Source organism: Nelumbo lutea, chromosome 4, assembly GCF_056320005.1.
Source record: "Nelumbo lutea isolate HS-2025 chromosome 4, American lotus-T2T, whole genome shotgun sequence".
Taxonomy (NCBI): Eukaryota; Viridiplantae; Streptophyta; class Magnoliopsida; order Proteales; family Nelumbonaceae; genus Nelumbo; species Nelumbo lutea.
In genome coordinates, this window is record NC_142687.1 from 61570516 (window position 1) to 61586280 (window position 15765).

The following is a 15765-nucleotide window of genomic DNA, read 5'->3' on the forward strand; positions in this document are numbered from 1 at the left end:
AAGCTATTTATTTAAAAAAATTGATAAAAAAGTTAAAATTTTAATTTTATACGAATTTTGTGTATACAATTGCTTATATATATAATAATTAAATAAATTAGTATAGTAAAATTTAAAAAATTATTTATTTTATTAATATATTATATACTATATATTATTATATAATTATAATTTATATAATATTATATAAAATATATATAATATAAATTAAATATATATAAATAATATATATGGGCCATGCTGGGCCAGGCTACGGGTTGGGTCGTGCCATGCTGGCTCGTTGACCTAAAATCCCAGGCCCAACACGGCCCACATGATCGTGCCGAACCTAGCACAGCCCATGAACCATTGTGCCAGGCCGTTCGGGCAGGTCCAAGGCCGATTTACACTTCTAGTTGTGGGGCACCTCCTTGTGGCTTGTGGGGGCTGAGGTGAATTCCATCACCACCACCAAACAACCAACCAAAACAGAAATCAAAGTAATCAAAATTGATTCATTTCAAGGGTAAAAAAATATATTTTAGAAAAATTTAACACACCATGTCAGCATCAATAGCTTAAGAAGTGAAAAATTGGAAGGCCCAAAGAGAGATTGCTAATTAAAATGGACTCTTCTAGGCAGGTGGCCTCGGTAGTGGGGCCTTTCTCCATTCCATGCTCAATTTTCCTTTGAACTCCATGTTCGGGTGTCGTGGCAACCAACTCCTTAGCCTTCTCATTTAGCTTTTCCATTCTCTCTGGCCTTAGCAAAAGACTATTGTGCTATTGTTGGGTAATTTTCCATGTCCTCAGCTATAGTTGTTCTTTCTCATTACTCCATCCTTATCGCCAACTATATTTGACGCTCTATTTCTTTCCTTTATCATCAATTGTGACTGGTGTAACAAATGTTTATCTAAAGTTGAGTGAATCAAGTGAAGGACATTTTTGACATTTTAAAAATATAATGCTTATGTCCTCCTCATAATTAGTTAGGGGTAATTTTGTAACTTGACAATTTTCCATCTGGTTAGTGACAAAAGGGAGGTATGTGTTTGGTTTTCCAAAAGTTCAGGGAAGGATTTTATTAAAGTGAAACCCCAAGGAGGTTTTTATGATTGTTAAAAAACTTCAGGATATGTTTTTATATTTTACCCAATTATTAATTAAGAATTAATTAAGTATTAGTTAATAATACTTTTTAATCATTTAGTATTTTATAGATGTTAATTGTTTAAAATCCATTATTAGTTAATGAATTAACATGTTACATTTTATTAGTTTATAAGTTGTTATTAATATTACATTTTATTAATACCCATGATTTAATTGGTAATTTTAAATCATGAAATTATTTTTTATTGAAAAGTTATCTATTTTAATTAAATTAAATAATTAATAATTTATTTATGGGTCATGGTTCTAGTATTAACTCTTTCAAATACTACAAGAAAGGTGTTTTTCTTCTCCTAAATTAATCCTAAATTCCCACTTGTCCCCCCCCCCCTCCCAAAAAAAAAAAAATGGTGGGACTCCACATACCAAAAATCCCACCTCATGACATCCCACAAGCTAAACATGGGAAGAGAGGAATTTTCCAAAATATTTCATAATTCCCCTTGCCATCCCACAAACCAAATGGAGCTTAGCATTTTATCACGTAAATGTTTGAGATTCTATGAAATAGTGAAATAGGCTTTTTTTATCTATCGTCAAAAGGAACTTTCTCTTCGAATAAGAGGAATTATAGAAACAAGCTAACCAATAACTAGGTTAAGGGGTGATACCATGCCAGTCATTACAAATTAGGTATAGTCAAGATCGGTCCAAACAAATCCTGAGTTCTATAGGCTCATATCCTCTAACCCTTAGTAAAAAAAATTTATTGGACCATCCAATCATATTTTGCCACATCATTAATATCTTTCATTTCAAAACGCAGGGTAAAAGAATTAAAACTCTTCCAATGTTTCTCTTAAATATTAAAACATTCTTTCACTTTTTAAATTGGGTAAAATATAAAAATCTCCCCTGAAGTTTTTGGCAATCATAAAAACCTCCTCTACAGTTTCATTTTAACTTAACCTCTATATTTTTGAAAAAATTCAACAAATACCTCCCTTACATCAATGACCAAGAAGGAAAACGTTAAAGAGATTATCATTTTTTTCAAAATACCTATTTTATCCATCTCTCTGTGATCCGCTCGAACACTATTCATCTTCTTCCTCACACGCATTGCAGTAGAATGGCGGTGCACTCCCCCCTCCAGAAGATTGCAATAGACCTCTCCATCAAGGCACTCCGCTTGCCTCCTCACAACAAGAATAGATTCATCGAAATCCAAAAAGACTTCCCCTATTACCTTTTGAAAAGGACAATGGCGTTGTTGGTTCTCGGTGACCGAAATCCTAAGAAATCACTTCTAGGTACATGTCCCCTTCTTCAACGCCCAATTTGAGTAATACGAGAAAGGCTACATCAGAGCGGAGGAGGACAACACCATTGAGAGGGAAGGCTGATGGTCTTGGAGGAATAGATTGGATGGAGAACTCAAAACCCATTGATCAGCAATGTTGGTTAGGCAGAACTAGAATGACAAATCCTTTAACAAGAAGTTCAGATTACATTATTGACAAGAAAAAACTCATTGGATCTAGAATTGTGGCTCGTGCATTACAACAATCAATGATTGATGAAGGTAGGAGGGCATCGTTTGATTGTAGATTACATCGTGATTCAAGCATTGTCGACTTTGTAAAGACTATTCAGCATGCAATGGATGCCAATTCCACAAACCTCCTGTTGAGGTTTGTAACCGCAGGTTTTTTTTTTTCCAAAACTACATGGGGGTTAAAGTCATAATTCATTCTTTTCTCGGCAATCTTTCTCTGGCTCTCCTTTTGTTTTCATTTCAATATTCTATTTCCAACTAAATCTGGTCTTTTAAGACCTTGAGTTGATTTCTTTTTCTAGGAGGAGAACATAGGTGCATTCTTGGTCTTGAATTTTCTCTTTTGATTTGTCTGGCAAAAATTTGTTTTTTTTTAAGAATTTGGTCTAGGGTTCTTGCATCCCCTTTTTTTCCCTTGCAAAGTTTGTATTATACAAATGAGTTGCTTTTCTTGTACGAGTCCTCAGGGAAAGGACGTAAGAAAAATTGAAGACAGTAATTGTGTTCGATCTCGCTCTCGCCATTTCTGTAGTTCTTTAGGTCGTTCTCTATTCCTTCATTTCTCTTTGTCGATTCACACCTTCTGTTGATCTCCTTACCATTGCTTTGGCTTACAGGAACCAGTTTGCAATGGATGCCAATTCAAAAAATGGGTCATCAGTTCCCTCCGACCTCACTGCATCTGATACTAAGAGTGGCTCCTCCGACAGAACTTCTGGAGTACAGGAGCACAATGGGGTTTCTCAAGCTCGGATTGGGCCTCATGGAATTAGTGTCTCTACTAGGTTTTGGCAGGAAACAAATAGCCGGTTGTGGCATTTACAAGACCCTGGTCGACGAACACTAATAAGAACTCACTAGACGACCGCTCTAGGAACTCTTGAATCAAGTTGTTATGCGCACCCAGAAGTTAGAAAGCAAGCTGTAGTTGATCAGATTAGAACTTTAAGGAAACTAAGTCCATAAAGACTCTAATCTTGAAGACGCCACAAAGGTTGATCACTCCCTTGGTAAGTCAAGATATTGTACTCTACCAAGAACACAAAAAGGCAAAGCTAAGCTTGCTGAAAATACCTCTATATTATTGATTGATTTTCGTGTTACATTATATAGACATGTAAACATCATTATCTTATAAAGAAACTTCTAATCTTATAAGGAAACTCCTAACTAATGATGATCCCTTTAATTTAGGAAAGCAAATATGCTTTGAAATAGAAATCCTTCTAAAAGACTACAACTCATGACAACTAAGCATAGAAAAGTCAACGTAAACCAAAACAAGACAAAACAAGCCCAATAAGCCCATAAAGCCCATCAATACATTTTAGCATGCAAATTGGGCCTTTTCTTATCATGCCCATGCGCCAAGCCCATCAATACATCTTATGTCATGGATTACCAGCTTGTTCTTCAAGATCCAAGCCTTGCTCATCATTTTGCACATAAAGATAGGTGATTATCCTTGGTGAAGCTTTGGACACTTCCTGAACAGTCTTAGAATCTTATAGAACAACCTCTTTGTCATGCACTTTCGTGATTAAGCCTTGTAAAGCCTCTTTCATCCTCTTTGTTCTTGTCCTAGTCATTGATTGGTCCACCGATTCCTTGCAAAGGATCTTGAGAATATTTGAGAATATTAACTTGACCCATTTGGCCAGCACCTTGATCTCCATTAAACACTAGTTCAAGGATGACTACTCCACCAGAACTTATTTCATCCAAGAAACCATTAGTTTTAGCGATAGTCCGATATCATCTCCTCGAACCATCTCCACTACTGGTAGCAGGACATTGTCAGATATCTGTAGGTTGCACCATCTTTCGTGATGAGGAAGAAACAAAGTGGCTCGTGGGGAAGCCTTAGATAGAAAAAAGAAGAATAAGGAGAGCAAGAGGAGACGTAGAGATGCCATTGATGAATATTGAAGAATGATAGAGAGAGGGAAGTGATGAATAGTGTTATTTCGTGTTGGTGGAGAGTGAGAGAATTAGAGGAAAATTCAAGAAGAGGGAAGGTTGGAGGCAGGAGTGCACCACCATTCTATCATCATTGTGCGTGGTGAGGAAGAAGATGAATAGTGTTTCAGATGCACATTAATTCGTGAAAAGGTAAAATAGGTATTTTGAACAAAAATGATCATCTCTTTAACATTTTCCCTCTTGGTCATTGACAGAAGCGAGGTATTTGATGAATTTTTCAAAAATAAAGGGGATATTTTTGCTAAAATGAAACTATAGGGGAGGTTTTTATGATTATCAAAAACTTCAAGGGAGGTTTTTGTATTTTACCCTTTTAAATTAGACAAAGACCTCCCTTGTCACAACTATGAATATCAAAATCACTGGTCATTTTTGCCCAACTAATTCTTTGAATTTTTGAAACAGAATAATTTCGTTGACTAGAGAACATAACTACATATACGAATACATACAAAAGAGTTTTAAATCTAAACAAAATGTATTACCAAGCACAAACTTCAAAACATTAAGATCAATGCCCATACTAAAGATAAGAGGGAATTACGCCTATTTCAGATCCAAACGAATATGTATTTTCTGCCTCCATCATATCTTGCGATTCCCTTTTGAATTCTCTATTTCCAATAATTCAAATCTCTCTCTCTCTCTCTCTCTCTCTCTCTCTCTTTGTTGCAATATAAGATACTCATATATTATCACTATCACTACAATGATTTTACCTTCCTCTCAAAGAATTTTTTTTTGTTGTCAAAATCTCATTATTCAATCATAATTCTCTAATGAGTTGGGATATAATTAAGAAGTAGGCAAACTTCAAATTAATTTTCATCTAAGCAACCATGGAAAAAATTCTTGCGCTTCAATTGCACATGATGTATGGATCCATCATTTTTCTAGCTAAGAAAAGTTGTGGAACTTATTACCTTACAGATATGGAAATTACAACTAGGAATTAGCTCAAATCCATTACTACATTCAAAAGTTGTTCCTTCTTCACACGGTAAACACAAATAGTAAAATACTTCCATCAATAAGTAGGGGCTACCTTAGATTTAGTGTGGTGTTTTGGGTTTACAGTACAATGTGATTGTGTTGTAGTTACTTATTTGGGTATTTACAACATAGTCTCCATAGGTTCTAAATCCATGTATCTACATAAACAAAATTTGTTTCTATGCTGGTGAAATGGGCCTTGTCTTTTTTTTTTTTTTTTTTTTTTTTTTTCTAGTCCAAAGATAGCTCCTCTACTTATTGACAAAAGTATTTTTGTCAACAAAACAAGCATATACAATGGAAGGGAAGTGTCATGTTACAACATTAAATTGCACCTAAGTATGAAAGTGTCAAGCTTCATTCTAGGATATGATTCATCTTCTTCTTCCCAATTCTCTGCGTTCTTGTCTTTTGTCTATTGATATTGCTTTTGCTCTTATTGATGTTGCTTGTATGAAAATATCATAGTTCTCTCTTTTAATGCTTATTCCTCTTCCTATGATGCCATCACTGAATCACTATTCATATCTTACTTGAAGCATATTAACCTCACCTATTTGGACTCTGAAATATCATCATTTGAGGCATAAGAAATCAGACAAGCATTCAGGCCATTGGTTATGGGATCTGTGGATCACAAAGGGACATTTTAACGTTATTCGAGGGTATGATATGTTGGTTGTCAATACTTAATTTTTGCTCGCTTCCTTCACTCTACCACTTCATACCTAACTTTAAATCCTAAAACTTGAAAACACTACCAGATTAATTTGAGACTTTGTCAAAACCCAAAATTTCTACTTTTGATGGAACCCATACAACAAATGAGAACATTGAGATCAACATCAAACATCCAATTAGACACGACCACTAGACTTAAGAAACTAAAGGTTAATTGCATGATGCATTTTATGACCAAACTACAAAAATTCACAGTTCATCAAAATAACCTCCTCTCTGATGGTTTCTATCTATGTGATGTTCAATCAACAAATTCTTTCTCAAATCTGAATCATTCACCTAACTTCTTATCTTAATCCTTGCACACATGCCAAATTTCAACTCAAGATTCCCTTATTTAACCGTCCGATTAATAAAGATTTCAATATGATGGTTACGATTAATTTACATAAGAAAATGTAGCCCCAAACAACCAAGCAGTTCTCATTAAGTCTAAAACCCTCTCTTGTCTAGATCCCCAAATTCCTTCCAAAACAAGAAAGATTTCAACTCAACCCTTCTCACTAGTTGACAAACCATAAGCTAAAACCTTAATATGAACCAAATCCTTCAATCCACATCTCTAATCATATATCCGTCATTTCAATTAGATTTTGGATGTTAAGAATTCCTACCCACCAAATTTCATAAAAAAATTCCATCTTTTGACCCTTCATCAACCCAGTATTTCATTTTAGCAAATCTCATTGAATATAGTGTAACAACCATAGATCCCTATCATCCAAGTCTTATTTGACCAAACAGAACTTACCACTGCTTTTAAAACTAAAACAACCCCAATACATCAAAAGATCCATCAGCTTATGAGCCATAAGTCAAAACCTTGATTTGAACCAAATCCTTTAATCCACATCTCCAATCAAAGATCCATCACTTTCATCATATTTAAGATGTACAAAAATGTTCACCCACCAAATTTCATATTAAAATTCCCCCGTTTAATCTACCATCAAGTTAATATAATATTTCAACAAATCTCGTTGATTGAAGCATGCAGCCGTGGATTTCCATCATCCCAACATTATTTGACCAATCAAACTTCACCATAATATTCAAAAACCCAAAAAACCCTTGTACTTCAAATTTAATAGCCTAATTCATCCATTTAACCGTTAAACTAAATAGATTCCATTTTAATGTATTAGATTAAATCAATATATCTGTTGTCCCAACCTAAGAACTCAAGAGGTTTGAGGTTGATATCAGCCCATTAATTGACTTATTAAAACAGTTGGACTAATAAAATTAAGCCAATTAGGCTTAAAAAACTCAAAAACCCAAAGATTGCATTGTTTGATCCGTGTGCAATCTATTTTGTGCTATTCATTAAGATTGCATATCTGATTTTTAATCATTTTCCCAGCATAAACGAGATTTCTTGAATTACAAGATCATATTCCTATTCAATTAAGTCATAACAAGATCTCCTTTTCCTTTTGGGGTTTGACTAGTTGACTAATTCAGGATTTCGTACTCCATATTTTATTTATTCTATTCGGGTTCAATTGTGCAAGGCTGTTTTGTCTCTTTTTGCTTTTCTCATCAATTAGTTGTATTCTAGTTATTTCTTTGGCATGCCTTTTGCTTCCTTTTGAAGTTTTCTTACTTTCTTGGCTCCTATAATTGATTGTTTTTTTTTTCCTTATTTCTACCGTTTGCCTCAACTAAGTTTTTAAAGTTCTGATTTTGAGATTTGACACTATCTAACCGATTGCTCCTTGAGATTTGTTGATCTTGATTCTATTAAGAACATAAAGGGAGCTGGCTTGAGTGGTAAAAGGCAAAGAGAGGTGAGATCATCATCGAGAAAAGTCAAATAGTATGAAACACGAGTGATAACAATCTGATTTGAGTGCAATCACGTGAGGGAGTGTGTGAAGAACAAAATTTCTTTTATTTCTAACAAGTTTTTACAGGCTATAAACATGAGTAGTGAAGGAGAACCGCAAGAGATTGACATGAAATTGTTTATAAGGGTTGTTAATGAACAATTTAGAAAGTTAAGTGCGAGGCTGGATGATTTGCAATCTCCATATATTTCTAAGTCCACTAGAAGATGTGTGTTTGAGGAAGAAGAGGAAGATGATTCAGATTTGGAGGAATCAAGTTCTAAATGAGGCAAGAAGGTTGTTTCCAAAAGAGATAGCAATTTAGGCAGCATAAAAATGAAGAATCCGACATTTCAAGGAAAGAATGATCCCAAACTATACTTGGAGTGGGAAATAAAGGTTGATCACATATTTGATAATTACTCCGATGAGAAGAAAGTAAAACTAGTAGAGTTCATAGATTATGCAAATATATGGTGGGACCGAAAAGCAAGGGCTGGTTCAAGGTTCCATGAGTGTAGAGAACTATTACAAAGAGATGGATATATCCATGATTAGAGCAAACATAGAGGAGGACCAAAAAGCAACAATTGCTAGATTTATTGGCGGCTTGAACAAGGAGATTGCTGATGTGGTTGATTTACAACACTATGTGGAGATGGAGGACCTGTTGCACAAAATCATTAAAGTGTATAAGCAAATCAAATCAAAAGGGTTTAGATTTGGTTCTTCATGGAAACGTAATTGGAAGGACAACAAAGCTGCCTCAAAACCAAAAAAGGAAGCAAAGCAAAAGGATTCGGTTGTTGTTCATAAAGGTAAAACCGAAACTAAAAGTCATGTGATGTTAAGTGTTTTAGGTGCCAAGGATTCGGGCATATTGTTTCTCAATGCCCATACAAAAGAGTTATTATTGTGTTGGAGAATGGAGAAATAGAAAGTGCTAGCTCAAGTGAGGATGAGATGCCACCATTGGAGGATTGTTCTGATGTTGAAGTTGCAGAACCCGGCATGGTGATTTGTTGGTTACAAGGAGAGCCCTAAGTATACAGCCTAAGGATGATGGTGATGAGGAGCAACGTGAGCATATTTTTCACACAAGATGCCATGTGAAGGATAAGGTGTGTACTATGATTATTGATAGTGGAAGTTATAATAATGTTGCTAGTACGTTGTTGGTAGATAAGCTGAATTTGCATACCATAAAGCATCCTAAACCATACAAATTACAATGGCTGAATGAATGTGGAGAAGTGAGGGTAACCAAGCAAGTTCTGGTTTCCTTTTCAATTGGCAAGTATGAGGATGAGGTTCTATGTGATGTGACACCAATGCATGCTGGTCATATATTGTTTGGTCGACCATGGCAGTTTGATAGGAAGGTTACACATGATGGGTATAAAAACTGTTATTCTTTTATAATAAACAACCAAATTATTGTACTAACCCCTCTCAAACCTTTGCAAGTTTATGAAGATCAGATTAGGTGCAAAATGAGAGAAGAACAGAAGTGTGAGCAAGAGGAAAAGAAAAAGAAAGAAAATGAGGTTATGATTGCAAGGCAGTGGGAGAAGTGTTTGCCACATATTGAGTTTGCATATAACAGGTCTGTTCATTCTACTACTTTTCACCTTTTGAAGTTGTTTAGGGCTTTAATCCTTTAACTCCTGTGGATATTTTACCTTTGCCTACTAATGAACATGCTAATCTTGATGGTAAGAAAAATGTAGATTGTGTGAAAGATTTACATGCCAAGGTTTGGGTAACATTAAAAGGAAGAATGAGCAATGTGCTAAGCAAGCTAATAAGGGGCGTTTGAAGGTTGTTTTAGAACCTGGAGATTGGGTTTGGGTGCACATGCGTAAGGAGAGGTTTCCTACACAAAGGAAATCAAAATTGCAGCCTAGAGGAGATTGACATTTTCAAGTCTTAGAAAGAATCAATGATTACGCCTACAAGCTAGCAAACAACTATGGTAATGTTAGTGCGACTTTTAATGTTGCTGATTTATCTTTGTTTGATATAGGTGATTTGAGGACGAATCCTTTCGAGGAGGGAGGGAATAATGGAGATCAAGGTGCTGGTCAAATGGCTCAAGCTAATATTCCCAAATATTCTCAAGATCCTTTGCAAGGAATCGGTGGTCCAATGACTAGGGCAAGGACAAAGAGGATGAAAGAGGCTTTACAAGTCTTAATCATAAGGCTTAATCATAGAAGTACATGACAAAGAGGTAGTTCTAGAAGATTCTAAGACTGTTTTAGAAGTTTCCAAAGCTTCACCAAAGATGATCACATATCTTTATGTGCAAGGCTTAGTTCTATTGATATAAAGGCAAAGCCCAACTTGAACGTGGCCCGACCAATAATAAAAGGTTTAATCCCAACCGATACCTATCCAATTGAGAGCTCTAAATATTAGGCTCGGGGGGGGGGGGAGATAGATAGATAGATAGATAGATAGATAGATAGAGAGAGAGAGAGAGAGAGAGAGAGAGAGAGAGAGAGAGAGGGGGGGGGGAGAAATTACTAGTTGGTAAATTAAATAAATACAAATCTATGAATAACAATTTACTTAATTTTGTAAAATAAATAAATCAGTAACTTATATTAATGAAAGAAGTTAATATTCATTTATTATTGGGAATTGGTTGAATCAAATAAATAAATGGATAATTATTATATTTATTAAAATAAAGAAATTATTAATTTGGTTTCGTAAAATAAATAAATAAAACTTCATTTATTACTGGGACTCCTACACCTCACCAAACATATTGATTGCCCTAAATATAAGCTCCAGGAAGAGGGAAAATTGATTAATTTATTAATTAAAGAATTCAATAAATTAAGTGAATTTCTATGGATAATAATTTACTTAATTATGTAAATATATAAATCAATAATTAACTTTAATAAAATAAATAAATATTGGTGTAAGACTAGTCCCAGCAACAAATAAAATAACAAAATAAAATTTCAGTTATTATTGGGACAAGACATGTACAGCCTATCTGACACCAAAGCTAATTCCATTTTATAAAGGGAGAGAGAAAGAGAAATAATTTTCTCATAATTTAAATCATTAATTAGTTGAATAATTTAGTTAAGTAAATAAATAATAATTTACTAAATTTTGGTAAAATAAATAAAAATCCAAGCTATCTAGATCTAAACCCAACCCATTGACAACCCTAAATATCTAACTCGAGGAGGGAAAGGGAGAGAGAGAAATTGTTAATAAAAGTAATAATTTAGTAAATTCAATAAATATTTCTAACTTAATAACATAAATATATAAATAATTAGGAGAAAATGAGAGAGAAAAAAGAATTTCCTCATGGATAATAATTTAATTAATTTTGTCAAATAAGTAAATGAAAAATTTAATTTAATAAAAGAGAGAGAAATTAGTAAAATAAATAAATAAAGTTTCATTTATTATTGGGACAGAATAGGTATAGCCTATTCCACACTTGACCAAACATATATGTTTTGGGGAGAGAGAAAAATAATTTGTTAGGATAATAACTGATTAATTAATTAATTAAAGAATTTAGTAAATTAAGTAAATAGAAATCTATGGATAAAAATTTACTTGATTTTGTAAATAGATAAATCAATAATTGACTTTAATAAAATAAATAAATAAATATTCACCTATTATTGGTGCAAGACTAGTCCAATCCATAACCAAACCCGAGCCATTGACAACCGTAAATATTGGTCATAGCTTGAATTAAATAAATAATAATTAATGGAGAGTAATTAATTTAATCTATTAAAAAAATAAATGAATAATTTAAGAAATAAAATTTCAGTTATTATTGAGACAAGACATGTACAGCCTGTCTCACACCGAAACTAAACTATTTTATAAGGAGAGAGAGAAAGAGAAATAATTTATTCAAAATTTAAATCATTAAATAGTTGAATAATTTAGTTAAGTAAATACATAAAATCTAGGGATAAGAATTTACTAAAATTTGGTAAGCTATCTTGATCTAAACCCAACCCATTGACAACCCTGTATCTAATTCAAAGAGGGAGAGGGAGAAAGAGAGAGAGAGAGAGAGAGAGAAATAATTTTTAGCAAAAGTAATAAATTTCCTATTCGCAATCCGAGCATTATATGATGGTCGGGCACAAGCTCAAAATCTAGGCTTGATGGTTGGCCCGGGCTTAGACTTCGGCTTGAATTAGTTTTATTGATATAAAGGCAAAGCCCGACCCGTACGTGGCCCGACCAACTGTTACCTATCCAATTGATAGATATAAATATTATTGGGGGGGGGGGGTAGAGAGAGAGAGATATGAGAGAGAGAGAGAGAGAAATAAATCATATGGTTCGATAGCAGCTATTATCTCACAAAACCAGCATTGGTCTCAATTTTTTACACAGAGTGAGTAATTATGGTGAGAAACCACTTCTGCTAGTTACATACAGTAGCACACTATATGGATATTGGAAAGTACTTATTTAAAAAAAACTAATAAGCTCTAGAATAGAGGCAAAAATAAAAGCTAACTCACCCAGAGAGAGAGAGAGATTGCACGATTGAGGGAGGTTAGGCCAATGGTTCCCTTGTATGATGGGTAAATAGTTACATGTTTATTAAAAAGAGATTACCAGAAAATGAGAGAGAAACAAAGAATAAAAATTTCCTTTTCGCAATCCGAGCTTTATATGATGGCTGAGCACAGGCTCAAAAGGGACATTTTTTTATTGATCGTTTCAATTGTAATTACGATTCATTTATCGATATAAAGGCAAAGCCCAACCTGAATGTTTCCCAACCAATAAAAAAGGTTTAATCCCAACTGATACCTATCCAATTGAGAGCTATAAATATTAGGTTCGGGGAGGGGAGAGAGAGAGAGAGAGAATATAAATAAAGAGAGAGAAAAAAGAATATCCTCATGGATAATAATTTAATTAATTTGGTCAAATAAATAAGAAAACCCTAAATATTAGACATGAAGCAGTAAAAAAGAGAGAAATAATTAATTTAGTTTAGTAAAATAAATAAAAAATAAATTTATCGGTTGCCCTAAATATAAGTTGCGAGGAGTGAGAAAAATAATTTGTTAGGGTTCAGTAAATTAAGTAAATAGAAATCTATGTATAATAATTTACTTAATTTTGTAAATGGATAATTAAATCAATAATTAACTTTAATAAAATAAAAAAATAAATATTCACTTATTATTGGTGCAAGACTAGTCCAAGCGATCCAGAACCAAACCCGAACCATTGACAACCATAAATATTGGTCAAGCTTAAATAATAATTTATGGAGAGTAATTTATTTAATCTATTAAAACAAATAAATAAAGAAATAAAATTTCAGTTATTATTGGGACAAGACATGTACAACCTATCTGACACCAAAACTAATCCATTTTGTAAAGAGAGAGAGAGAGAGAAAGAGAAGTAATTTGTTCATAATTTAAATGATTAATTAGTTTCATAACTTAGTTAAGTAAATAAATAAAATTATAATTTACTAACTATCTAAATCTAAACCCAACCCAACCCATTGACGGCCCTAAATATCTAACTCGAAGAGGGAGAGGGAGAGAGAGAATTTGTCAATAAAAGTAATAATTTAGTAAACTCAATAAATATTTTTAACTTAATAACATAAATATATAAATAATTAGGAAAGAAAATGAGATAAAAAAGAATTTCCTTATGGATAATTTAATTAATTTTGTCAAATAAATAAATGAATAATTTAATTTAATATAAATAAATATCCAAACTACCCCACCCATTGAAAACCCTAAACATTAGACACGAAGCAATAAAAAAGAGAGAGAAGTAATTAAATAATCTGGTAAATCAAATCAACAAAATCTTTTAACTTATTAAAATAAGACAAAATAGTTAGCGGTTTACTAATGGCATCATTGTAAATAGTTACATGTTCAACAACAAATATGAAAGAGAGATTACTAGAAAATGAGAGAGAAACAAAGAATAAAAATTTTCTAACCACGCTTTGGGCTTTAAAAGAAGGGCGGGCTTAGGCTCAAGATGTAGGCCGGATGGTCAACCCAAGCTCAGACTTGGGTTTGAATCTGTTCTGTTGATATAAAGACAAAGCCCAATCCAAACTTGGTCGGCCCATGAACAGGTTTAATCCCAACCAAGGCCTAACCAATCCAAACTTGGTTTAGCAGAAGGACATTTACTTCGCCAAAGTAGATTACCTTGAATCGGATCGTATAGGTTTTGTTTGGCACTTATAAGTCTGAGTGATTTGATTTTGCTTATTTAGGGAGATATAAAGGGTGTAAGAGAGAATTGTGCCTTTAGGGGGGTAATGAGCTCGGTAATTGTTGGTTGATGTGATTTATGTCAAGTTATATCTCTATGTATTTTTTACGTTGTTTAAATGGGTTTATTTGGATTGGTTGTTGTTTGTTTGCATTGTTTTGATTTTAATAGGTAAGGTTTCAGTTTTTGATGAGGCGGAGTTGATTTCCCAACTTCTCTAAGTAAGTTGGTTTTGTTTAACTTAGATTTGAGAGGTTATGCTGCCTATGGTATAAGTTATAATGGGTTTCTTTAATTAAGAATAGTGTGATTAGAGTTCTCATAATCTCTATTCTTGTGGGTTAAATTGATAAAGACAGGTTTCTTGTTTTGTTTTGTTTTAGATTGTTTCGACGGGGACTGTTTGGATTGATCAACTCTTATTTGCTTTATTTACCTACGGCTTGGTCTACTTATATTTTAGAGAGGAGTTGATTTGATTTTCAACTTTATTTGGGTATGCCCGGTTCGTTTCTGTCAGTTTTGATTTGATTGGTTTGCCACGTCTTGGTTAGTTTTGGATGGTCTGTAATTGCTTCTACTTAGTATGGATAGACTCTATTTCATAGGAATTGGAAGATTAGGTTTGGTTAAGCTTAGCTATATTTGATCTCTACCAGATGGTTTTCTCTATGTTGAGTTTGATTCATTTGCATCGGGGTAGGTTAGTTAGAAAGGGAATAATTTAAAATTATCCGCATCTTATTTCGTATGGGCTGACTTTATTTTAGTTTTTGACTTGATAAATTAGGTCGGTTTGTATATATTGGATTGTTTGGACTGTTTTCAGCAATGATTTTCTTTGATGGCATCATTGTGGGATGCTATCGATAGCTTTGGTTTGATTTTTTTAAGTAAATTGGATAATTTTTCCTGCGCTTTTGCTTTATTAGTAACGGATTGATCGTTTCAGTCGACATGAAATGGTTGTGTGGATTCCAATTTGGGTTGGCCCGGTTGGGTTTTGTTAGAGCTCTGTTCCAACAGACTCTATTGGGCAGACTATTTGGATTTATCAACATTTAGTTGTTTTATTTACCTACGACTTTGTCTAATTATATTTCGAGAGGTGTGGACTTGACTTCCTATTTTATGTGTGTATGCCTGGTTCGCTTCTGTCAGTTTTGATTTGATTGATTCGTGATTGGTTTGCCATGGCTTGGTAAGTTTTGCATAGTCTGTAATTGTTTGTAATTAGGTATGGATAGACTCAGTTTCATTGGAGTTGGAAAAATTGGTTTGATT

At 33.6% G+C, this 15765-nt stretch overlaps 1 pseudogene; it reads left to right on the top strand.

The window, feature by feature from the left end:
• The first annotated feature begins 2227 nt into the window (after positions 1–2227).
• LOC148860839 (QWRF motif-containing protein 2-like) overlaps positions 2228–15765 on the top strand; it is a 57966-nt pseudogene continuing 44428 nt past the window's right edge.